The 26,075-nt window shown below is 44.0% G+C and overlaps 1 protein-coding gene across 1 annotated transcript in view; it reads right to left on the bottom strand.

Moving 5' to 3' along the window:
• LOC131666139 (5'-AMP-activated protein kinase subunit gamma-2) overlaps positions 1 to 21,880 on the bottom strand; it is a 1,183,314-nt gene extending 1,161,434 nt beyond the window's left edge. Inside the window, exon 1 of the mRNA XM_058938551.1 lies at positions 21,851 to 21,880. The gene's annotated coding sequence lies outside the window, so the exon portion shown is untranslated. The remainder of the gene's footprint in view (positions 1 to 21,850) is intronic.
• Between the last annotated feature and the right edge of the window lie 4,195 nt (positions 21,881 to 26,075).

The raw sequence follows: 26,075 nt of genomic DNA, 5'->3' as shown, positions 1-26,075 counted from the left end.
ATTACAATGTACGTATAACTTTTTAAATAAAATCCACACCTATCAAAAAATGGATTTACACAATAATATCAATAATGTCAATTTCTGAAATTAATACAATTTTTATGCACAATAAACACTCTTTATAACCGTTAAAAAAACAACTGATACTAATAGAAGCACGATGTTGCTCTCTAGCCGGCACAAAAGAAACAAATTCGCTCGTTCGATCGTCATTCGGCGGGAAGGCTCGGGTTGTTTTGTTTACATTGCGAATTGCGGAAGTCGTGTATATCATAATAGAATGGGAGTCTGGTATTTAAAACATTTTTATAATTTCATTTCAATATTTAATGACAAATTAAATAATACTCTGTAAATGCTAGAGAATAATTCATTTTTAATAATTATAAAATCAGAAAAGAGTGAAAACAAGGTTACTAAAAAATAACTTTTTATAATTAATTACAGTTTTTATTATTTATTATTTATTACTCTTCAACAATTTTACAATACATTGTATATATAAATAAAATTTTTTTACATGCTAATATGCGAAAAGTATTTTCTTTTAGAATTCATAATTCAGTGGAACCTTGGAACGAACGGAATCGGAAAGAGCTCTTTCAGTGTACAAACTGAAGTCAGCTCTAGGGAGCTCTTTTTTTCGATATAAACCATCGATGCCCAGCCCTGCCATGCCACGCTATAACCACAAACTCTGAACCCCGATTTCCGTAACCCTCGAGCTAGTTACCCTGACACACTCAAACCCCGATCTCCTACACCCTAATATCATCAACCCTCGAGCTGGTTACACACCCACGCTGTAACCCCAAACTCTTAACCCCCCATTTCCTTAACCCTCGAGCTTGATTACCCTGCCACGGTCGAACTCCGTACTCCTACACCCGAATTTCATCAACCCTCAAGCTGGTTACCTTGCCACGCTCGAACCCCGAACTCCTACACCCGAATTTCATCAATCCTCGAGCTGGTTTTCCTGACACGCTGTATCCATAACTCCTGAACCCCATTTTGCTTAACCCTCCAGCTGGTTACCCTGCTACGCTGTAATCCCGAACTCCTACACCCTAATTACCTTAACCCTCGAGCTAGATTACCCTGCCACGCTCTAACCCCGATCTCCTACACGCGAATTTCATCAATCCTCGAGCTGGTTGCCCTGTCACGCTCTAACCCCGATCTCCTACACGCGAATTTCAGCAATCCTCGAGCTGGTTGCCCTGTCACGCTGTAACCCATAAGTCCTACACTCCAATTTCATCAACCCCCGAGCTGGTTACCCTGCCACGCTGCAACCCCAAACACTTAACCCCGATTTCCTTACCCCTCGAGCTAGATTACCCTGCCACGCTCTAACCCCGATCTCCTACACGCGAATTTCATCAATCCTCGAGCTGGTTACTCTGTCACGATGTAACCCATAAGTCCTACACCCCAATTTCATCAACCCTCGAGCTGGTTACCGTGCCACACTGTAACCCCAAACTCTTAACCTCCATTTCGTTAACCCTCAAGCTGGATTACTCTGCCACGTTCTAACCACAAACTCTTACACCCGAATTTCATCAAGCCTCGTGCTACTTACCCTGCTAAAATCTAACCCCGAACTCCTACACCCTAATTTCATCAACCCTCGAGCTGGCTACCCGGCCACACTGAAACCCCATCTCTTAAGCCCGATTTCCGTAACCATCGAGCTGGTTACCCTGACACGCTCTAACCCCGAATTCCTATACCCTAATTTAATCAACCCTTCAGCTGGTTACCTTGCCACGCTCGAACCGCGAACTCCAACAGCCGAATTTCATCAACTCTAGAGTTGGTTACGCTGTCACGCTGTAACCCATAAGTCCTACACCCAAATTTCTTCAACCCTCGAACTGGATACTCAGCCACGCTGTAACCCCAAAATCTTAATCCCAATTACCCTAACCCTCGAGCTGGATAATCCTGCCACGTTCTAACGCCGAACTGCTACACCCGAATTTCATCAATCCTCGAACTGGTTACCCTGCCACGTTCGAACCCAGAATTACTATACCCTAATTTCATCAACCCTCGAGCTGGATTACCGTGCCACGGTCGAACTCCGTACTTCTACACCCCAATTTCATCAACCCCCGAGCTGGTTACCCTGCCACGCTGCAACCCCAAACACTTAACCCCAATTTCCTTAATCCTCGAGCTAGATTACCCTGCCACGCTCTAACCCCGATCTCCTACACGCGAATTTCATCAATCCTCGAGCTGGTTACCCTGCCACGCTGCAACCCCAAACACTTAACCCCAATTTCCTTAACCCTCGAGCTAGATTACCCTGCCACGTTCTAACGCCGAACTGCTACACCCGAATTTCATCAATCCTTGAACTGGTTACCCTGCCACGTTCGAACCCAGAATTACTATACCCTAATTTCATCAACCCTCGAGCTGGTTACACTGCCACGTTCTAACCTCGAACTCCTACAACCTAATTTCATCAACCCTCGAGCTGGATTACCCTGCCACGGTCGAACTCCGTACTCCTACACCCCAATTTATTTAACCTTCGAGCTAGATTACCCTGACACGCTCTAACCCCGATGTTCTACACACGAATTTCATCAACCCTCGTGCTGCATTCCCAGCCACGTTCTAACCCCGAACTTCGATACCCTAATTTCATCAACCCTCGAGTTGGTTACGCTGTCACGCTGTAACCCGTAAGTCCTACACCCTAATTTCACCAACCCTCGAGCTGGTTAACCAGCCATGCTGTAACCCCAAACTCTTAACCCCCATTTCCTTAACTCTCGAGCTGGATTACCCTGCCATTTTCTAACCCCGAACTCCTACACCCTAAGTTCATCAACCCTCGAGCTGCTTAACCAACAACGCTGTAACCACTAACTCTTAACCCCCATTTCCTTAACCCTCCAGCTGGATTACCCTGCCACGCTCTAACCCCGATCTCCTAAACGCGAATTTCATCAATCCTCGAGCTGGTTACCCCGTCACGCTGTAACCCATAAGTCCTACACCCGAATTTCATCAACCCTCGAGCTGGTTACCCTGCTACAATCTAACCCCGAACTCCTACACCCTAACTTCATCAACCCTCGAGCTGGTTACCCGGCCATACTGAAACCCAATCTCATAACCCCGATAATCGTATCCCTCGAGCTGGTTACCCGGCAACACTGAAACCCAATCTCATAACCCCGATATCCGTAACCCTCGAGCTGGTTACCGTGACACGCTTTAACCCAGATTTCCTACACACGAATTTCATCAATCCTCGAGCTGGTTACCCTGTCACGCTGTAACACATAAGTCCTACACCCCAATTTCCTTAACCCTCCAGCTGGATTACCCTGCCACGGACTACCTCCGTACTCCTATACCCTAATTTCATCAATCCTCGAGCTGGATACCCTGTCACGCTGTAATCCTAAACGCTTGAACCCAATTTCCGTAACACTCGAGCTGGTTACCCAGCCACTCTGTAACACCAAACTCTTAACCCTCATTTCCTTAACCCTCAAGCTGGATTACCCTGCCATTTTCTAACCCCGAACTCCTACACCCTAATTTCATCAATCATCGAGCTGGTTACCCAACAACGCTGTAACCCCAAACTGTTAACCCCTATTTCCTTAACCCTCGAGCTGGATTACCCTGCCACGCTCTAACCCAGATATCCTACACCCGAATTTCATCAACACTCGAGCTGGTTACCCTGCTACAATCTAACCCCGAACTCCTACACCCTAACTTCATCAACCCTCGAGCTGGTTAACCTGCCACACTGAAACCCAATCTCATAACCCCGATCTCCTACACACGAATTTCATCAATCCTCGAGCTGGTTACCCTGTCACGCTGTAACCCGTAAGTACTACACCCCAATTTTATCAACCCTCGAGCTGGTTACCCTTCCACGTTCTAAAGCCGAACTCCTATACCCTAATTTCATCAACCCTCGAGCTGCTTACCGTTCTACGATCTAACCCCGAACTCCTACACCCGAATTTCATCAACCCTCAAGCTGGTTAACCTGCCACGCTGTAACCCCAAACTCTTAACCCCCATTCCCTTAATCCTCGAGCTGGATTACCCTGCCACGCTCTAACCCCGATCTCCTACACCCGAATTAACTCTTAACCCTCATTTCCTTAATCCTCAAGCTGGATTACCCTGCCATTTTCTAACCCCGAACTCCTACACCCTAATTTCATAAATCATTGAGCTGGTTACCCAACAACGCTGTAAACCCAAACTCTTAACCCCTATTTCCTTATCCCTCGAGCTGGATTACCCTGCCACGGTCTAACCCCGAACTTCTATACCCTAATTTCATCAACCCTCGAGCTGGTTACCTTGCCACGGTCGAACTGCGAACTCCAACAGCCGAATTTCATCAACCCTCGAGTTGGTGACGGTGTCACGCTGTAACCTGTCCTACACCCAAATTTCTTAAACCCTCGAACTGATTACCCTGCCACGCTGTAATCTCAAACTCTTAACCCCAATTACCCTAAACCTCGAGCTGGATTACCCTGCCACGGTCTAACTCCGCACGCCTACACCCCAATTTCCTTAACCCTCGAGCTAGATTAACCTGACACGCTCTAACCCCGATCTCGTACACACGAATTTCATCAACCCTCGAGCTGGTCACCCTGTCACCCTGAAACCCCAAACTGTTAACCCCAATTTCATCAACCCTCGAGCTGGTTACCCTGCCAAGTTCTAACCCCGAACTCCTACACCCTAATTTCATCAACCCTCGAGCTGGTTACCTTGCCACGCTGTAATCCTAAACGCTTGTGCCCAATTTCCGTAAACCTCGAGCTGGTTACCCAGCCACTCTGTAACCCCAAACTCTTAACCCTTATTTCCTTAACCCTCAAGCTGGATTACCCTGCCGCGGTCTAACTCCGTACTCCTACACCCGAATTTCATCAATCCTCGAGCTGGTTACCCCGCCACAGTCTAACTCCGAATTCCTACACCCGAATTTCATCAACCCTCGATTTGGTTACCCTGTCACGCTGTAACCCCAAACTCTTAACCCCAATTTCCCTAACCCTCGAGCTGGTTACCCTGCCAAGTTCTAACGCCGAAATCCTATACCCTTATTTCATCAACCCTCGAGCTAGTTACCTTGCCACGCTCGAACCGCGAACTCCAACAGCCGAATTTCATCAACCCTCGATTTGGTTACGCTGTCTCACTGTAACCCGTAAGTCCTACACCCAAATTTCTTCAACCCTCGAACTGATTACCCTGCCACGCTGTAACCCCAAACTCTTAACCCGAATTACCCTAAACCTCGAGCTGGATTACCCTGCCACGGTCTAACTCCGCACGCCTACACCCCAATTTCCTTAACCCTCGAGCTAGATTACCCTGACACGCTCTAACCCCGATCTCGTACACACGAATTTCATCAACCCTCGAGCTGGTCACCCTGTCACCCTGTAACCCCAAACTCTTAACCCCAATTTCATCAACCCTCGAGCTGGTTACCCTGCCAAGTTCTAACCCCGAACTCCTACACCCTAATTTCATCAACCCTCGAGCTGGTTACCTTGCCACGCTGTAATCCTAAACGCTTGTGCCCAATTTCCGTAACCCTCGAGCTGGTTACCCAGCCACTCTGTAACCCCAAACTCTTAACCCTCATTTCCTTAACCCTCAAGCTGGATTACCCTGCCACGGTCTAACTCCGTACTCCTACACCCGAATTTCATCAATCCTCGAGCTGGTTACCCCGCCACAGTCTAACTCCGAATTCCTACACCCGAATTTCATCAACCCTCGATTTGGTTACCCTGTCACGCTGTAACCCCAAACTCTTAACCCCAATTTCCCTGACCCTCGAGCTGGTTACCCTGCCAAGTTCTAACGCCGAAATCCTATACCCTTATTTCATCAACCCTCGAGCTAGTTACCTTGCCACGCTCGAACCGCGAACTCCAACAGCCGAATTTCATCAACCCTCGATTTGGTTACGCTGTCTCACTGTAACCCGTAAGTCCTACACCCAAATTTCTTCAACCCTCGAACTGATTACCCTGCCACGCTGTAACCCCAAACTCTTAACCCGAATTTCCTTAACCCTCGAGAGGGTTACCATGCCACGTTCTAACCCCGAACTCCTACACCCTAATTTCCACCACCCCCGAGCTGGTCACCTTGCCACGCTGTAATCACAAACGCTTGCACCCTATTTCCGTAACCCTCAGCTTGTTACACAGCAACGCTGAAACCCCAAACACTTAACCCCCATTTCCTTAACCCTCGAGCTGGTTAACTTGCCACGCTGTAATCCTAAACGCTTGAATCCAATTTCCGTAACCCTCGAGCTGGTTACCCAGCCACTCTGTAACCCCAAACTCGTAACCCTCATTTCCTTAACCCTCAAGCTGGATTACCCTACCACGGTCTAACTCCGTACTCCTACACCCGAATTTCATCAATCCTCGAGCTGGTTACCGCGCCACGCTGTAACCCATAAGTCCTACACCCGAATTTCATCAACCCTCGAGCTGGTTACCCTGCTACAATCTAACCCCGAACTCTTACACGCTAACTTCATCAACCCTCGAGCTGGTTACCCGGCCACACTGAAACCCAATCTCATAACCCCGATATCCCTAACCCTCGAGCTGGTTACCGTGACACGCTTTAACCCCGATCTCCTACACCCAAATTTCATCAACCCTCGAGGTGGTTAACCAGCCACGCTGTAACCCCTAACTCTTAACCCCCATTTCCTTAACCCTCGAGCTGGATTACCCTGCCACGGTCGAACTCCGTACTCCTACACCCTAATTTCATCTACCCTCAAGCTGGCTACCCTTCCACGTTCTAAAGCCGAACTCCTATACCCTAATTTCATCAACCCTCGAGCTGCTTACCCTGCTACGATCTAACCCCGAACTCCTACACCCCAATTTCATCAACCCTCGAGGTGGTTAACCAGCCACGCTGTAACCCCTAACTTTTAACCCCCATTTCCTTAACCCTCCAGCTGGATTACCCTGCCACGGTCTAACTCCGTACTCCTACACCCTAATTTCATCTACCCTCGACCTGGATTACCCTTCCACGGTCTAACTCCGTACGCCTACACCCCAATTTCCTTAACCCTCGAGCTAGATTACTCTGACACGCTCTAACCCCGATCTCCTACACACGAATTTCATCAATCCTCGAGCTGGTTACCCTGTCACGCTGTAACCCGCAAGTCCTACACCTCAATTTCATCAACCATCGAGCTGCTTACCCTTCTACCATCTAACCCAACCCCGAACTCCTACACCCGAATTTCATCAAGCCTCAAGCTGGTCAACCTGCCACGCTGTAACCCCAAACTCTTAACCCCCATTCCCTCAATCCTCGAGCTGGATTACCCTGCCACGCTCTAACCCCGATCTCCTACACCCGAATTTCATCAATCCTCGAGCTGGTTACCCCGCCACAGTCTAACTCCAAATTCCTACACCCGAATTTCATCAACCCTCGAGTTGGTTACCCTGCCACGATCTTACCCGATCTCCTACAAACGAATTTCATCAACCCTCGAACTGGTTACCCAGCCACGCTGTAATCACAAACGCTTGAACCCAATTTCCGTATCCCTCAGTTGGTTAACCCAAACTCTTGACCCCCATTTCCTTAACCCTCGAGATGGATTACCCTGCCATGCTCTTACCCCGATCTCCTACAAACGAATTTCATCAACCCTCGAGCTGGTTACCCTGCCATGGTCTAATTCCAAAATTTATCAACCCTCAAGCTGGTTACCTTGCCACGCTCTAACACCGAACCCCTACACCCTAATTTCATCGAGCTAGTTACCTTGCCACGCTGTAATCCCAAACGATTGAACCCCATTTCCGTAACCCTTGAGCTGGATACCCAGCCACGCTCTAACCCCAAACTCTTAACCCTCATTTCCTTAATCCTCGAGCTGGATTATTCTGCCACGGTCTAACTCCGAATTCCTACACCCGAATTTCATCAACCCTCGAGTTGGTTACCCTGTCACGCTGTAACCCGTAAGTCCTACACCCCAATTTCATCAATCCTCGTGCTGGTTACCTTGCCACGTTCTAACCCCGAACTCCTACACCCCAATTCCATCAACCCTCGAGTTGGTTACCCCGTCACGCTGTAACCCCAAAGTCTTAACCCCAATTTCATCAATCCTCGAGCTGGTTACCTTGCCACGTTCTAACCCCGAACTCCTACACCCCAATTCCATCAACCCTCGAGTTGGTTACACTGTCACGCTGTAACCCCAAAGTCTTAACCCCAATTTCCTTAACCCTCGAGCGGATTACCCTGTCACACTGTAACCCGTAAGTTCTACACACCAATTTCATCGACCCTCGAGCTGGTTACCTTGCCACGCTGTAATCCTAAACGCTTGAACCCAATTTACGTAACCGTCGAGCTGGTTACCCAGCCACGCTGTAACCCCAAACTCTTAATACCAATTTCCCTAAAACTCGAGCTGGATTATCCACCCATGTTCTAACCCCGAACTGCTACACCTGAATGTCATCAATCCTCGAACTGGTTACCCTGCCACGGTCTAACTCCCTACTCCTACATCCGAATTTTTATCAATCCTCGAGCTGGTTACCCTGGCACGTTCTAAACCAGAATTACTACACCCTAATTTCAGCAACCCTCGAGCTGGTTACCTTGCCACGCTGTAATCCCAATCGCTTGAACCCCATTTCCGTAATCTTTGAGCTGGTTACCCAGCCACGCTGTAACCCCAAACTCTTAATACCAATTTCCCTAAAACTCGAGCTGGATTATCCACCCATGTTCTAACCCCGAACTGCTACACCCGAATGTCGTCAATCCTCGAACTGGTTACCCTGCCACGGTCTAACTCCCTACTCCTACATCCGAATTTTTATCAATCCTCGAGCTGGTTACCCTGGCACGTTCTAAACCAGAATTACTACACCCTAATTTCAGCAACCCTCGAGCTGGTTACCTTGCCACGCTGTAATCCCAAACGCTTGAACCCCATTTCCGTAACCTTTGAGCTGGTTACCCAGCCACGCTGTAACCCCGAACTGCTACACCCGAATGTCATCAATCCTCGAACTGGTTATCCTGCCACGGTCTAACTCCGTACTCCTACACCCGAATTTCATCAACCCTCGAGCTGGTTACCCTGTCACAGTCTAACTCCGAATCCCTACACCCGAATTTCATCAACCCTCGAGTTGGTTACCCTGTCACGCTGTAACCCGTAAGTCCTACACCCCAATTTCATCAATCCTCGAGCTGGTTACCTTGCCACGGTCTAACTCCCTACTCCTACATCCGAATTTTTATCAATCCTCGAGCTGGTTACCCTGTCACGCTGTAACCCCAAACTCTTAACCCCCATTTCTTTAACCCTCGAGTTGGATTACCCTGCCACGATCTTACACGATCTCCTACAAACGAATTTCATCAACCCTCGAGCTGGTTACCCAGCCACGCTGTAATCACAAACGCTTGAACCCAATTTCCGTATCCACTCAGTCAGTTAACCCAAACTCTTAACCCCCATTTCCTTAACTCTCGAGATAGATCACCCTGCCATGCTCTTACCCCGATCTCCTACAAACGAATTTTATCAACCCTCAAGCTGGTTACCTTGCCACGCTCGAATCCCGAACTCTTAACCACAATTTCCCTAACCCTCGAGCTGGATTCCCCTGCCACGTTCTAACCCCGAACTCCTACACCCGAATTTTTATCAATCCTCGAGCTGGTTACCCTGTCACGCTGTAACCCCAAACTCTTAACCCCCATTTCTTTAACCCTCGAGTTGGATTACCCTGCCACGATCTTACACGATCTCCTACAAACGAATTTCATCAACCCTCGAGCTGGTTACCCAGCCACGCTGTAATCACAAACGCTTGAACCCAATTTCCGTATCCACTCAGTCAGTTAACCCAAACTCTTTACCCCCATTTCCTTAACTCTCGAGATAGATCACCCTGCCATGCTCTTACCCCGATCTCCTACAAACGAATTTCATCAACCCTCGAGCTGGTTACCTTGCCACGCTGTAATCCTAAACGCTTGAACCCAATTTACGTAACCGTCGAGCTGGTTACCCAGCCACGCTGTAACCACAAACTCTTAATCCCAATTTCCCTAAAACTCGAGCTGGATTATCCTGCCACGTCCTAACCCCGAACTGCTACACCCGAATGTCATCAATCCTCGAACTGGTTACCCTGCCACGGTCTAACTCCCTACTCCTACATCCGAATTTTTATCAATCCTCGAGCTGGTTACCCTGGCACGTTCTAAGCCAGAATTACTACACCCTAATTTCAGCAACCCTCGAGCTGGTTACCTTGCCACGCTGTAATCCCAAACGCTTGAACCCCATTTCCGTAACCCTTGAGCTGGTTACCCTGTCACGCTGTAACCCCAAACTCTTAACCCCAATTTCCTTAACCCTCGAGCTGGATTACCCTGTCACACTGTAACCCGTAAGTCCTACACCCCAATTTCATCAACCCTCCAGCTGGTTACCTAGCCACGCTGTAACCCGTAAGGCCTACACCCCAATTACCCTAACCCTCGAGCTGGATTTTCGTGCCACCTTCTAACCCCGAACTCCTACAGCCGAATTTCATCAACCCTCAAGCTGGTTACCTTGCCACGCTCGAATCCCGAAATCTTAACCCCAATTTCCTTAACCCTCGAGCTGGATTACCCTGCCATGTTCTAACCCCGAACTCCTAAGCCCGAATTTCATCCATCCTCGAGCTGGTTACCCTGTCACGCTGTAACCCGTAAGTCATACACCCCAATTTCATCGACCCTCGAGCTGGTTACTCGCCACGCTGTAACCCCAAACTCTTAACCCCTATTTCCCTAACCCTCGAGCTGGATTATTCTACCACACTCTATCCCCGAACTGCGACACCCGAATTTCATCAATCCTCGAGCTGGTTACCCTGCCACGATCTAATTCCGAATTTTATCAACCCTCAAGCTGGTGACCTTGCCACGCTCTAAACCCGAACCCCTACACCCTAATATCATCGAGCTAGTTACCTTGCCACGCTGTAACCCGTAAGTCCTACACCCCAATTACCCTAACCCTCGAGCTGGATTTTCGTGCCACGTTCTAACCCCGAACTCCCACAGCCGAATTTCATCAACCCTCAAGCTGGTTACCTTGCCACGCTCGAATCCCGAACGCTTGAACCCAATTTACGTAACCCTCGAGCTGGCTACCCAGCCACGCTGTAACCCCAAACTCTTAAATCCAATTTCCGTAACCCTCGAGCTGGTTACCTTACCTAACTCCCATCTCCTACACCCGAATTTCATCAATCTTCGAGCTGGTTACCCTGTCACGCTGTAACCCGTAAGTCCTACACCCCAATTTCATCAACCCTCCAGCTGGTTACCCTGCCAAGCTGTAACCCCAAACTCTTAACCCTCATTTCCTTAACCCTCGAGCTGGTTACCCTGTCCTTTCCAATTTTCTATTCCGAAACCCGGTTCTCTGTTATTCATAATCTCAATTTCGACATATTTGTAATATCTCTGAAGAAAAGGACATAGGCGAAATCATTATAGAAAATAACGTTAAATTTATTTTATTTTACGTTATACTTACGTTATATTAATTCATTCATTTCATCTGATATTGAGATTTCATTTTTTGAATTTAAATATCAACCCTCAAGTTGGTTATCCTGCCACGCTGTAATCCGTAACACCTGCACCCCAATTTGCTTAATCGTCGAACTGGTTACCCTGCCACGCTTTAACCCCGATTTCCTGCATTCCAGTTTTATGAAATCCCGAACCCAGCTCCCTGTCATCCATAATCCCGATTTCGAAATATTTATAATATCCTCAAATAAAAGGACATATGCACATTTTTTGTAGAAGTTAACGTTTAATTAATTACGTATATTAATGTATAGGTAGGAAATAGCAAATGCAACTACGAAATCATGCAAATTTTTGAAGTTTCAAATAGCTACGGTGACTTTCATTTTTAAATCATTATGTTCAACAGACATTACTACTATCCCTGAGGAAATTCGATTATTATGTTATTAGGAAAAAATTCATTAGACAAACTGATTTTACCATACTAATAGGTATATGTACGTATTTCGCGAGGCCGTTTTAGCTAATATAAAAATACTAACATGAGATAATGTTACTCTTATTTTCCACCTTAAACACACTCGAGTATGTGCGTGGCAAAACAAAATCAAACTGTTGCATAACGTGGAAACCACAATTAACGAATGTGGTTCATGTGGTTCAAATAGCAAGATCGGAACTACAACTGTTTTTTTCCTTAATAGAAACCACAATCAACGAATGCGGTTCATGTGGTTCAAATAGCAAGATTGGAACTACAACTGTTTTTTTCCTTGATAGAAATCACAATCAACGAATGCGGTTCGTGGGGTTCAAATAGCAAGATTGGAACTGCAACTGTTTTTTTCCTTGATAGAAATCGCAATTGTTGACGTATGTGATAAGCCAAGATCTAACAGTGGAGGAACCTCGGGCACCTTGATTTGATATCGGTGTGTGTGGTGCCAACTTCAAAACATGTTTTGTTCACTTACAGTATACGATGTCTGTCCGGAAAGTATCGGGCCTACCTTTATATTTTCGTGCTAGCGTTATTCTTTATCATCTGGTGGGTGGCATCCTTCAAAGTAATCCGCACTTGATTGAATAACACGGTTCCATCGATGTTTCCACTTTTCAAAACAGTCCTGGAACTCACTTTTAGGGATAGCCTTAAGTACACTCGTCGCATTGTTTTCAACCGTTGTTTTGTCATCGAATCGGTGTCCTTTGAGTGGTTTTTTTAGTTTTGGAAACAGCCAAAAGTCACAAGGGCTATGTCGGGCCTGTATGGAGGTTGTCGAAGCAATGCGATATTGTGTTTGCTCAAAAACTGCTGCACAAGATTGGATGAATGCGCTGGCGCATTATCGTGATGGAGAAGCCAGTCACCACTTTCCCAAAAGTGCGGCCGTTTTCTTCTTACTGCATCACATAAACGTTTCAAAATTTGAACGTAGTATTCTTTATTGATTGTCTGACCTGTTGGTGCATATTCGTAATGTACAACACCTTCACAACCTAAGCGAATGTTCTTCTGCTCTGCTGTAAGTAATTTTGGGATGAATTTCGCACACACGCGTTTCATTCCTAAATTTTCGGTTAAAATTTCTGAAATGATAGTTTTTGGTATTCCAAGGTCTTCTTCTAGTTCTCGCACAGTCATACGACGATCTTGTTCGATTGCAAGTCGCACCCGCTCAATATTATCTGCGGTTTTTGTCGTCGAAGGTCGGCCGGAACGAGAATCGCTATCGATAGGTTTATACCACTCTTTTATTCGTGTTTTGCTTATACACTCGCTTCCGAAGGCCTTTTGCATCATTTGAATAGTTTTCGAACTTGTCTTTCCGAGTTGAAAGCAAACTTTGATGCAAAATTTGATCTTGTTTTTCAGTCATTTTTGACATTATCAAAATCCGATGAACGCGAAAAAAGCACTGCAAACAAAGACACGCTGCGCATGAACTATACGTCCGGCAGGTGTCAGTAAGTAACCAATAGATTCGTGAGGCTTTCTTGTTGACGTTTCTGTCCAGTAGAGGTCGCTCGAACACTATGGCGCGAAGATATAAACGTAGGTCCAATACTTTCCGGACAGACCTCATATATATATGTTGTCAGTAGACATTTACTTGGCGACTGATGTGTCAAACACCTTATTAGAAAGACAATATGCGAACATCGACCAGTTACTTAAAGTTGAAAAATAATATATAATAATAATAAATAGCACTGTCTTTACGGCTGCTACAGGACAGAATAGAATTGGTAGGGATACCACCCGACTTGGCCTTACTTTCGGCTGCTGATTGGAGATATGTCATTAATATATATATATATATAACAAAACTTTTGCAAATTAGTCAATAATGCTAGTATTATATAAAAATAATTTACCGATACCGCCCGTAGTAGACAGATACAGGCTTAAACGGAAATATCGTAAGTCAGATATTGGCACGCACAAAGATTCGACGAAAACGTACCTTAGACTAGCAGGGGATTTCTAATGGGGTAACATGCAGGCAGCTATTAGCAAAGTAGTTAGAATATGTAATGACTGTCAGACAATAATACTAACGGGCCCAAAAACTAGACAGTCAATGCTTATAACTAATATTACGCCGAAACCATTCGCAAATTAGTATGGATTTCTTTGGGCCCATGTGAGCGAACCCTTATAACTATAAACATATCTTACAATTATTTCTATAGGATATTTTTACGAAGTACTATATTCTAGTAGTAAAAATTACTGCAACGGCGAGCGAAGTCGCACGCACGTTTATAGAAAAATTAATTTATTATTTTGGCCTCCCACCCCTCTATTTCTATCTCAAGCGATCAGGACACCCACACAATTGATAACTTGTTGGAAGAATTCGTGTCGATATTCTGAATAAATAAGTTCAATAGCACAGCCTTGCATCCGCAGAGTCAGGAAGGGGTAGAGAAATTGAATAGAACAATAAAGGAATACTTGCGGCTCTATATACAGGATAATCCTGACTGACATGAGACAAACTTTTACCTATAGCACAACACGTGTACAATACGATATATGAATTCTTTAGCTATTCCCCACACGAAATTTTACTAGGCGAAAAAGTCTGAATACCATCAAATTTCTCGCCAAATGATATACTGCTAATATATTATGATTATTTAACTAAAGCCACGACTTCGCTCTCGCATTTTAGAAGCCTAGCAGCAATGAACCTGGTCCAATCAAAGTTCAAGTAGAAGAAATATTATGATAGGAAGGCGAATGGTCAACACTTCCGAGTGGGCAAAAGAGTTCATTTATTAAATAGAGTCAAAATAAAACTAAACGCGGAATATAAGGAACTTTTTGAGATAACGGGAATTAATTATAAGAACCATACTGTTAAATTACAGAAAGGTTCAGAAATAAAGATCGTACACATAGATAGAATATTTCATTCGCACACGAATGAAATATCAATAGACTCAGTTCAAATAGATACGACAAGTAAGAAATCAGATAAAGGACCTCGCGGGATTACCGAGCTAAACAAAAGTGTTCCGAGCGAGTGAATTTTTTTTTCTTTTTTTGCGCGGCTAGGAACGCAAAGTAAAATAATAGAATAACAAAATGAAAAACAAAGTGATTTTTTTCTCGAGAAAACAACGATTAGTGCCCTATGATTGGCGCGTGAATATTAAAAAAGGCGTGAATATTAAGAGCGTCATCCAACAAAAGTTGCCATATATGCATTTTCTCCAATTTCAATTTAATTAAGCTAGTGTGCAATTACGGAAACGAACAAGTGAAGAAAGAGGTAGCGAAATATAATGGCTTCCGTATTAACTGATTGTGGGTCTCTTTCGACTAATCCGGCCCAGTTGTCAAAGTCGTTCGGCCCCGAATGCGTCGAACGCCTGGTGTACGGCACGTTGGAGGCAGCTGAGGGTAACCTGGCCGTTCTTCACTTCTTGTAGGCCCCGGATGATTTTCAACTACGATCGATGTCCGTCATGACTAACCCGGTTGTGGAGAAACTCCGGACGCCAGGTTCCGTCAATGGTTTCGTCGTTCGTTTCTGTGGACATCGATCTGATTGGTAAGCAGGCGGCCCCGGTAGCGCTGCACTGTTCTCACAGGATATCTCTCAGATGTAAATGAAGCCTGCATCAACGGCGGGACCTAGATCCAGGCTGATCAGGACGGCTGCCACTTGTTGGAATTACTCGAGTGTGATCTTCGTCCTGCAACAATCCTAGACATCAATAGGAGAATTTTGATCTTGAATATCAAAGGCGTCTTCTCGGCTGCCCAAGGCCTTCGTCACTAGAAATGAAGGTGGGGTCCTTTTTGTCGGTCTCTCAAGGCCTCCGCTCGCAGGGCATCATCCTGTGGTGGCTGGTATTTTCGAGACTCGTCTCCTCCTTTTCCTTAGAATGGGTCGTGGCAAACATGGCGAATGTTGCGGTTGGGCTCCCACTCGGACGGTTTGAACATTCTTGCGTGGTCGCCCGCGTGGACGCTTTGTAACTCCAATCGCCGGAGTCAGAGATATTACCTCGTTGAATCTCCTCGAAGTTTTGTCCAGCTCATCATATGGAGCTTTGTCGGGCGGATAAATGCGTGGGTGACGCGGGTGGTTCGAATTCGGCGCGTGATCTTCCAGAGACGCGTCTTTTTCACTCACAGCGTGATTTCCCTCGTTGGGCGACCATTCGCTCGTTAGCAGTAGGTCGCTCGTCACTCTGCTCCATCAGTGATCGGAATGGCATCGTTTTGGTCCATCGGGTCCATAATATAATTTGAGATCCTTGGCGTGTACCAATTCCTCAATTTCCTCCTGCTAATTGGCGAGGCGATAGGAGTTAGCTCCGAGTATCTTAACGATCACGTAAGGGCCTACAAACTTGGGTGCTAGCTTCGCGGATATGCATTGGCTTGCGCTGGACAGGACTCGATTTCTTCTTCCTTCAATTCTGAGGCCTTTCGTTTAGCGTTAAAGTACCTCGCCTGGCGTAATGATTTCTCTGAGGAGATCTCTTGGGCCTCTTGTATGGTGAATCGAATGTTTCATAAGTGCTCGTCCCATTATCTCAACCTATGCAAGTCCTCATCTTGAGCCGTGAGCTCATCTTTCTCCATTCGAAGGGTTTTAAGAACTTCCGGCAGCCTACCGTAGTTAAGCATAGTGGGGCTGGCCCCTATGGAGCTATGGATAGTGGTGTTCAGCACAAACGCGAATTCAGGTAAGAATTGATCCCATTCTTTGTGATTTCCCCGAAGATACGACGTGATTATTATCTTCAACATACGGTTAACCTTTTCAATAGGGTTTAGATTAGCCTGAGGAGTGTAAGTCGATGTAAACTTCCGGCTCACCCTTCAAGTAACCTTCTACAAGCTAGTTCTTGACTTCTGTACCGTTATTGAACAGGAAGACCTAGGCCCACCAAAGCGTATGATCACTCGTTCCTTGAATTTTTTCATGATCGACTTTGCGCTGCGTATGGGAACACATTTTATCCATCGCGTGAACAAATCAATGAATACGAGTACATACTTGTGTCTTCGAGAGCTACTAGGAAATGGACCGGCGATGTCGCCAGCTATTACCTTCCACGGCACGGACAATGCCTGGTCTTTCATCAACCCGCGTGGGAACTGCTTTTCGACCTTGCACTGTTGACAAACTTGGCACTTTCTGACATACCCTTTGATGTCATTATACCAGGGGTATTCAAAAAGTAAGATGACTATAGTTTTCTCAAAATATATTTATTTATTGGTCAATAATTATGTCGTCCCCTTCAAAGTAATCCCCGTTAGATATAATACACTTGTGCCAGCGCTTTTTCCAATCATCGAAGCACTTTTGATAATCATTTTAAGGTGTAACCTTAAGATCTTTCAACGATGCAGTTTTTATCTCCTCAATCGTTGAAAATCGATGTCCTTTCATGGGTTTTTTAAGTTTTAAGAAAAAAAAAGTCATTAGGGGCCAAATCCGCTGAATATAGAAACTGAAGCATGACTGTAGTGTTGATTTTAGCCAAAAAATCTCTCACGAGCAACGATGAATGAGCAGGTGCATTATCTTGATGTAAAATCCATGAATTTTCTAAAGTTTCGGACGTTTTTTGCGTATTATCTCTCGCAAACGACGCATAAATTCAAAATAATACTTCTTATTGACCATACGACCTTGTGGTGAGAATTCATGATGAACTGCGCCATGGTAATCAAAGAAGACAGTAAGCAAAACCTTGACATTTGATCGAACTTAGCGTGTTTTTTTGGGTGTTAGCTCTTCTGGGGTCTTCCATTGGGACGATTACGAACTTTAGTTTCGACATCATAACCCACGATTCATCACCAATTATAACCATTTTGAGAAAATCAGGATCTTCATTGAAATTCATTTAACATCTCCTGAGCGATGGTCATGCGACGGTTCTTTTGATCAAAATTAAGCAATTTTGGAACGAATTTCGCTGACACACGTCTCATGCCTAAAACATCCGAAAGAATATCATGGCATGAGCCAACCGATATGCCAACATCTTCTGCAATTTCTCTGATGGTGATTCGACGATTTTTTAACACAATTTCTTTCACTGTTTCAACGTTTTTATCTGTTATTGATGTGCTGGGACGTCCAGGGCGAGGTTTGTCTTCGACATTCTCTTAGCTTTCTTGGAACAGCTTATACCACTTATACAGATTTTTCTTACTCAGAATAGACTCACTGTATACAATTGTCGACATTTCAAGAGCTTTAGAGTACTGGATTCCATTTTTCACATAAAATTTAATGCAAACTCTTTGCTCCATTCTTTTCGATAGAAGAAAATCGTCGAGTACACCAAACACTTCTAACCTCTGACGCCTCTGTCAGAAAAACAACACGTGCTATATAGTCAAAACTTTGAATATATGATCGTGGCAAGTGTACCAATACAACAACAAACATTCAAAACTTAAATGTATGTAGCCCGCGATAATTGAAGTCACCTTACTTTTTGAATAACCCTCGTACATACCTGACCATTAGTAAGACTGGGCGATGTAGGCGAATGTATTCTCTCGACCCAAATGGCCAGCAGTCTCCATATTGTGATTCTTGAATAGAACACTCAATACATTTGAGTAGCTTGGTGAAGTCCTGCTCTCGTTTTCCGGAAGCTTTTAGCCTCTTAGGTCGACCCTTGGGGGTCGAACTTCGTCTCTCAAAGTTCGATTTCATCACCTCCAATATTTCCTTAAAAGACAACAGTACTTGGTTCACTACATCAGGCCGTGTACCTTTCTTATTGTTCTTACTCGCGGCTAGGGTCGCATTTGAGGTTCCACTTGTGTCGGCGTATAAACCACCTGATGCGTCACCTTTTCCAATACCTTTTCCATCCAATCTAGCCGATCGTCGACCTCTGACTTCTCGAGAGCCATTGCCCGTACCTTAGTCTTGTAACTCTTATTCTCGCCATTGTGAGGACAATAAGCCAACTCGGAATAGAGTCATCTATGGATCTGGTATAACGCGTTCTATACCTTAGTCTGATTTAAGATGTTTTGTGCTCCCGTGACCGGGGTGTTCATGGCAGGTGTGTATAGAGTTTATTTCAGCCCTACGTATCTGGTTTTAGATATCAACGAGGAGATTGGCATGCAGCAGGTCCAATTGGTGCTCGTACGCCATCGGTGGGTTCAAACGCCGCATCTAGCCCATTATGTTGGTCACGTATACTTTGATTAGCTCGTCTAGGCCTTGATATTGGCTTTAAACCTTTTTCATCAGTCGCTGTTACTGCTGAATGCTGGTCCCAAACCATTCTCGCGAGTCAACTTCAAACTCGGCATAGGTGAACCATTCCTTCTTCATCACCTCATACGCGCTGGTCCGGTTAGCAGTTCTGACACTGATAAGAAAATTTCTTCTTCGATGAGCCCTGCGCTGTTCCTCATGTTATAGAACCTGGAGAGGAAGGTATCTACGCTAGCATTGCCTTCTCCGGAAAACTTGAGTTTCCATCCTCTAATAATGTGACCGAGGTCTCTCGTAGTCGACCACGGGTTTATCGATTGCTGTCTTCAACATGCGTCTGGTATATGCTTATCCACTTCAGCATTAAACCTAGCAGGTTGATGCTATCCACCCCTTCCTAATGGGAACGTCCTGCGTGGGGTTCTGTCAGCCGCCCCCGTGGATCTCTGGCCGGGTGCTGCTGGCGTGTTTTGAGGTAAGTGCGCGTCATAATAGCAGGCAAATGTGTCTTGGAACGTTACACCTCTGCGAGTGCTTCCTTGTTGTTCTAGATCATCTATGTAACTCATTGGCATCTTGTACGTCTACGTTTCCTTTGTTCTCTAACACAACTATTCTGGCAGTTAAGTTTTCCTATTGTTTCTTGATCGCGTCGCTAGTGCCATATAGTGTATCCAATATCTTTGTTAAACTCGATAAGTTTTCACTTACAGTGTTTAACAACTCGAGCTTTCTTTCGTGTTCTTGAGAGAAAAATCAGGTCCTGTATCATCACAGCAAATGCGCATGATAATTGGAATTGGCTGCCGTCATCATCTGTTGCGGTAATGATTCCTGTGCTGCTAATGCCTGCGCTACGGTTCAGTACTTGCAAAATATTGATTGCTGTCTCTTGCACCCTTGATGTAACATCAGCATCTTGCATTAATTGTTGTAATGGGTGTTCGTCTTCTTATTCAGTCGCTGTATATTCAACACAGATAGACGTTATTAAATTTGAACGTAGCGCTACTCTTCTCACTCCAAATGCTTTACGTATTCACTGACCGTTTTATCTCCGAGCATTAGTAGAATTGGACAATTCTCCATATCTTTCTGCATCTGGTCCATTATTGTGGTTATCCTGTTAAATATTATTTGATATAATCACTGGTATCTTGATTTTATTACTCTTCTCTATAGACGCTACCTAGTTATTATTATTATCTGCTAATAACCGCAAATTATCGCCGTTCATTTGTCGCTTATTCAATTCGCATAGGAATCGTATACGCTCGATTTTGCGGTTTCTTTTCTTTGTTACTGTGGCTTTATTGCGTGTACGAATGTGATTTACTTAATATTTAAAACCTTTTAACTTAACTCTATTAGCAAATAAAATGCTTTGTATACGTTACATATACTATCAAACCGGTTGAGAAACTCTTTAGCTCGTTATAACGCAATACAATGATCCTACCTATCAGGCGCATTAACTGTTTGTTAGCGCGTCTATTTTAAGTATTCTTTAGATTTAATTATTATTAAATGAGCTTATCTATGCGCAAGCACCAATTTTTGCAACTACAAACTTTAATACGGCATATTTCTATTATTTAACTAAAACAAAAACAAAGAAATTCATATCCCTGCAGTGTTTGTGTTTTGACTTTATTCATTGCAATTGTTAGCACTGCAAGGTGGCGCCGTATTAGTTGAGCGCAAATGCTCAGTTGCTCTCGTAAGTACTGGTTAGCGCACGTAGTCGACTCGTCTCGCCGACATTAAAAAATTGTACATAAATGATTTTATCAGCGCTCGCGGTTTGCTTTAGCTCGTGCCGTGCTTGCTTTTACTTTGAATGTTAATATTTTCCCCAGGCCAATGCGTACAATATTGGTCAGTATCCGACAATATTCAAACCATATTGGTGATCGCACGTTAAATGTTCAAAAATCTCTCGACCGTACTCGCACGCGCTCACAATTATTACTCTAGCTTTGATTAGCCGCGACGTCTATATCCGCGGCAGACCTTTATACATTAACTCGCGACCTAACCTAATCTACCACGTGGCGTGCTTGATTATTTAAAATGTGCCCAAAAATATTTTAAATGTCTCGTGGTTTATTGACTGACCTTTGCACGATTCGGTACGTGTGTGCGTTAAGTTAGGTTATTAACGCCTCGTGCAAATGCGCATTTCACTATGAACTGGCGTTCTGACTCATCACGAATGCTACTGGTTCATTTACGTTGAGCGCCATGTAACAGGATAACTTGGTTGGTGGGCTACATTATGTACGGATTTGCGGGCGAGGCTTTTTATATGCACAAGAATAAGCGCGAGCTGCGTAAGAGTAGTTGTGATGTCACACAATGGCGTTCATTTTAGCTCCGCTCGGTACCTTTGTCAAAGATTGCCCCCACTAGTAATCACAAACGCGTCCTCTGCATCGGACCTCACACCGCGACCTTACCTTAGGCGATAGCCCTTGCTTCCGGGCGAAGTCGCCGTTGATACACACCATTGTCTTTATTAGGCAGCTTCAGTCTCGCTCGGAAGTACGGTTGGATTCCGCTAGCTAGAATGCAGAAATGGGCACTTTTTAAGAGGCACTTAATGATTAGGTTATTCTTTATTATCACATTGGTATCATTTATTGATCTGAGGTTAGATTACAAAATAAGGCCATGTAACGTAAATTATTTCTAATGCGTGGCAGATGCAGGCGCAGCCATCTTGTTCGCTACAACGCACACGCAACGATCGTTCGCCTATAATGAATACGCGATACGCACACAATTATCATGATGCGCTTTTAGAGCTCAAATGAGATCGACCAATGAATTAACTTCTAATACGCGAGTTTATTACACGGAGCTGGCTAGCTTACTTTGCGGGTTCTGTTCTCGTTTGCTTGTGTCGCTCAGGCTATCTTTCCGATCACCGGAGAAGTCAGCTGTTCGGGGTCGGTTGTCCGCTACAGCTCCTCTCTCAGGATGCCTTTTCAGGTTGGGGACGTCTAATTAACTCACAATCCTGGTGTTCGTTTCGCGTTGCGGTTCAAAAACAGGTGTCGGTTCCGTCGCAACACGTGCGTATCCTCGAGAGTTTTCTCTTAGATTGACTTTTTCTATCTCACTCTCTCTATTCGTACGCGGTGCGCACCATACCTTCATGGCCGGTAGGTGCTGCCTCCACGGCAGTCTTCCTGACGAAACGAGCGCGCGGATATAACGTTCAACGTTACAGTATAAAGAAAAATTGTTTTATGTCAAAAAAAAAAATTGCATGTATATGTGTGTAAAAAATAATATACAGGGTGGGCCATTTTATTGACCTAGTGAGTTTTCTCAGAAACTATGAGAGTTAGCGAAAAACCGTTCAGATCAAAGTGGCTCAACTTTGAGGAGAACCTATGACCTTGCCTTTGATCTTGGAGATCGTGTTCAAAGTCATTTTAAGATCAACTTTGTTTTTTAAATAGAAACATCTATTTTTAAATTTAAAATACCTATTTATTTATTCGATCATGGATTCGAATTGGGCGGCAAATTCTACATTCAGATTAAATAACATAGTTGGGGTCTGCATGACTCCAAGGTCACGTAGAGGTCAGTTTTCTTTTTTTTAATTTTTTCACTCGAATACTCGGGCAAGGGTAAGGTTCAGCGAAAAATGTTTTAGACTATGTTTGCTCAACTTTCAAGGACAATTTTTTTTCCCATGGAAGCCCGTTTTATTTATCCCGAATTCGAACTAGAGCGGAAAATTTTTCATCTAAAATATTTTATAAAAGTAACAATGTCACATTTATTTATTATTGACCCAATAATCAAATAAATTAATATTAACCCAATAATCAAAGAAAAATTTTTACTTTCATTTTACATTTATTTTATTTTAACCAGTTATGGCAAAGTCAAATACATGTTAAGTTGGTAAGAGTAAGTAATTGTAAGGATTTGAAAAAAGTGAAAGTTTTACGTTCATTTAATGTTTATTTTATTTTACCAAAGATATGACAAAGTAAAATACACTTTAGTCTGCTATTTATTTAACGATTTACTAAATATATAAATACATATACATCATCCTATTTTTACATAATTTAAATAATATTAATTTAACCTCGAGGCAAATGTTCGAAGTTACCTTCATTTACTTGAAAGTATAAAATTAATCGCCTCTGGATAAGTACTTAGCCTACAAAAGAAAAACGAAAATTTTGGAAAAGTGGCGTTTTATATTTCAACATAGTCTCCTTTTAGTTCGATACACTTGGCCCAGCGATGCTCCAACTTCTTTAACCCGTCTGAAAAATACGTTTCCTCGAGGTCTGTAAAGTAGGCTTCCGTGGCAGCGATTACCTCCTCATTCGACTCAAATTTCTGCCCGGCGAGTGACTTTTTCAAGTTTGGAAACAAAAAGAAGTCGCACGGGTCTAAATTTGGAGAATACGGTGGATTGGGCAGCAGTTCGTAGCCTAATTCGACCAATTTGGCCATGGCGACGGCGAAGGTGTGAGCCGGTGCGTTGTCATGGTAGAAGAGCACTTTTTCCTTCTCCAAATGGGGCCGTTTTTTCTGCAATTCGACGTCGAATCGGCCCAATAATTTGGCATAGTACAGCCCTGTGACCGTTTTGCCCCTCTCCAGGTAGTCGATGTAGATCACACCTTGTAAATCCCAGAAAATGGTGGCCATCACCTTTCCGGCCGATGGGGCAGTCTTCGCCTTCTTCGGAGCACTTTCGCCGGGTGAAGTCCACTGTTTCGACTGTTCCTTGGTCTCTGGTGTATACCAGTGGATCCATGTTTCGTCGACTGTCACGAACCGATGCAGAAACTCCTTCGGATTGCGCTTAAACAGCATCAGACATTGCTCTGAAGTTGTCTCACGGTTGCGCTTGTTGTCCGGAGTGAGCAAACGCGGCACCCATCGCGCCGACAGCTTTCTCATGCCCAAAATTTCATGCAGGACTTGACCGACGCGGTCTTTTGAGATGCCTACGATCTTAGCTATCTCGCGCACCTTCAATCGTCGATCTGCCAATACGAGATCGTGAATTTTCGTCACGTTATCCTCTGTGGTAGCCGTTTTCGGAGCACCTGGACGTGGCTCTTCAAAAATCGACGTGCGACCACGTTGAAACTCGTTAAACCAATTTTTGACGGTCGCCATCGAAGGAGAAGAGTCACCGTACACAGCATCCAAGCGCTTTTTGATTTCGCTGCGCGATTTCCCTTCCAAAAACAAGAATCGAATCACCGACCGATACTGCTCTTTTTTCATTTTTCAAAAATCAACGGACACACTTGCTTTCACACGCTCTCAAAAATAAACTACAACTCCAATCCGGCTGAAATCTTGACAGTAACCATCGAGAAAGTTGTACTACGTGATAGAATATTTCTTTTGCGAGAGTGGCGCCATCGGGCGGTGAGGCTAAGTACTTATCGGACCACCCTCGTATACGAATATTTGCAATAGGCATGACTCATATTGCAACTAGATGTGTTACGTGCATTGCGTGCATAGCTAATATGATCATATTCTAGCAATTTTATGATACTTTTAAATATCGTAAACAAAATAAAGTAATGGATTGTTAATTAATTTTGCGTTTTTACAATACACGAATATAATAAGTAAACATGAATTTACTTAATTTTTATAATTATATAGAATTCTATAGAATTCGATCTAAAACAGTAACGAATTGCAAACAACGGATAACTTCAGATAATTTATCGAAACTAAAAGCATTCTATAGAGTATTGAATAACATTTCTTACCGTGAAAATCCGACATGTTTTATATTATGCTGTGGAAAGCCAGTGAGTCAGTTTAGTTTACCGTTGTCGCTACAAAGAACGTGAGGCTCACTCGTGAACAATATCAAGCGAAATATGGAAAAAAATGACTTGACGTGGATATGCTAACGGTAAGTAATTTAAATTAGACATACATACTTGTATATCCACACATACATATAATATATAAATACACAATACATGCACACAATCATGCACGTAGTGCGTATCCATTAGCACACGAGCTCATACACACACGCGTGTACGCATTCTCACACGCATACAGCCATGCACACTCATACACATACTATTGCTCGTACGATGATCATGCACATACTTGACTGTTTTTATTTAGATGATGAAGATTATTTGAACAGCTTAGAGGTTTGAACTGATAGAATAAATATTCATTCGCAACAGCGTAAAAAAGACAATTTAACTCAAAAAGTTAATAAATTTTATATAAATAATAATTATAAATATGATTTTCATTACTAGATTCGGAAGGTGTTGAAGAAAGAACTAATAAATGACTGGATTGGAAGCAAGAAATGGAAAGGTAATTTAGAAACGCGCTCGTTCACACATACATACTTAAATTTAACACATACATACTTATAATTATACACTTATACACACTTATATACATACATGCATAAATAACATACATATGTATGTTATATGTATATGTATATGTCTGTATGTTATAAGTAACACACAGACTCACGCGCTTATACACATGCGCACACATTTGCTTGCAAGCTCATACAGCCACGCCTACTTGCACACTTACGTATTCTCGCACGTACTCGCCCACGCTTGCGAGCTCGGACACACGTAAAGTCACGCACGCTCGCGTACTTATGCGCATACATACACGATCTTG

This window comes from Phymastichus coffea, unplaced genomic scaffold, assembly GCF_024137745.1.
Source record: "Phymastichus coffea isolate CEN01 unplaced genomic scaffold, Cenicafe_Pcof_1.1 PCOF00003, whole genome shotgun sequence".
Lineage (NCBI taxonomy): Eukaryota > Metazoa > Arthropoda > Insecta > Hymenoptera > Eulophidae > Phymastichus > Phymastichus coffea.
The sequence above is the reverse complement of the archived record's forward strand: the minus strand, read 5'-3'. Positions and strand labels throughout refer to the sequence as shown.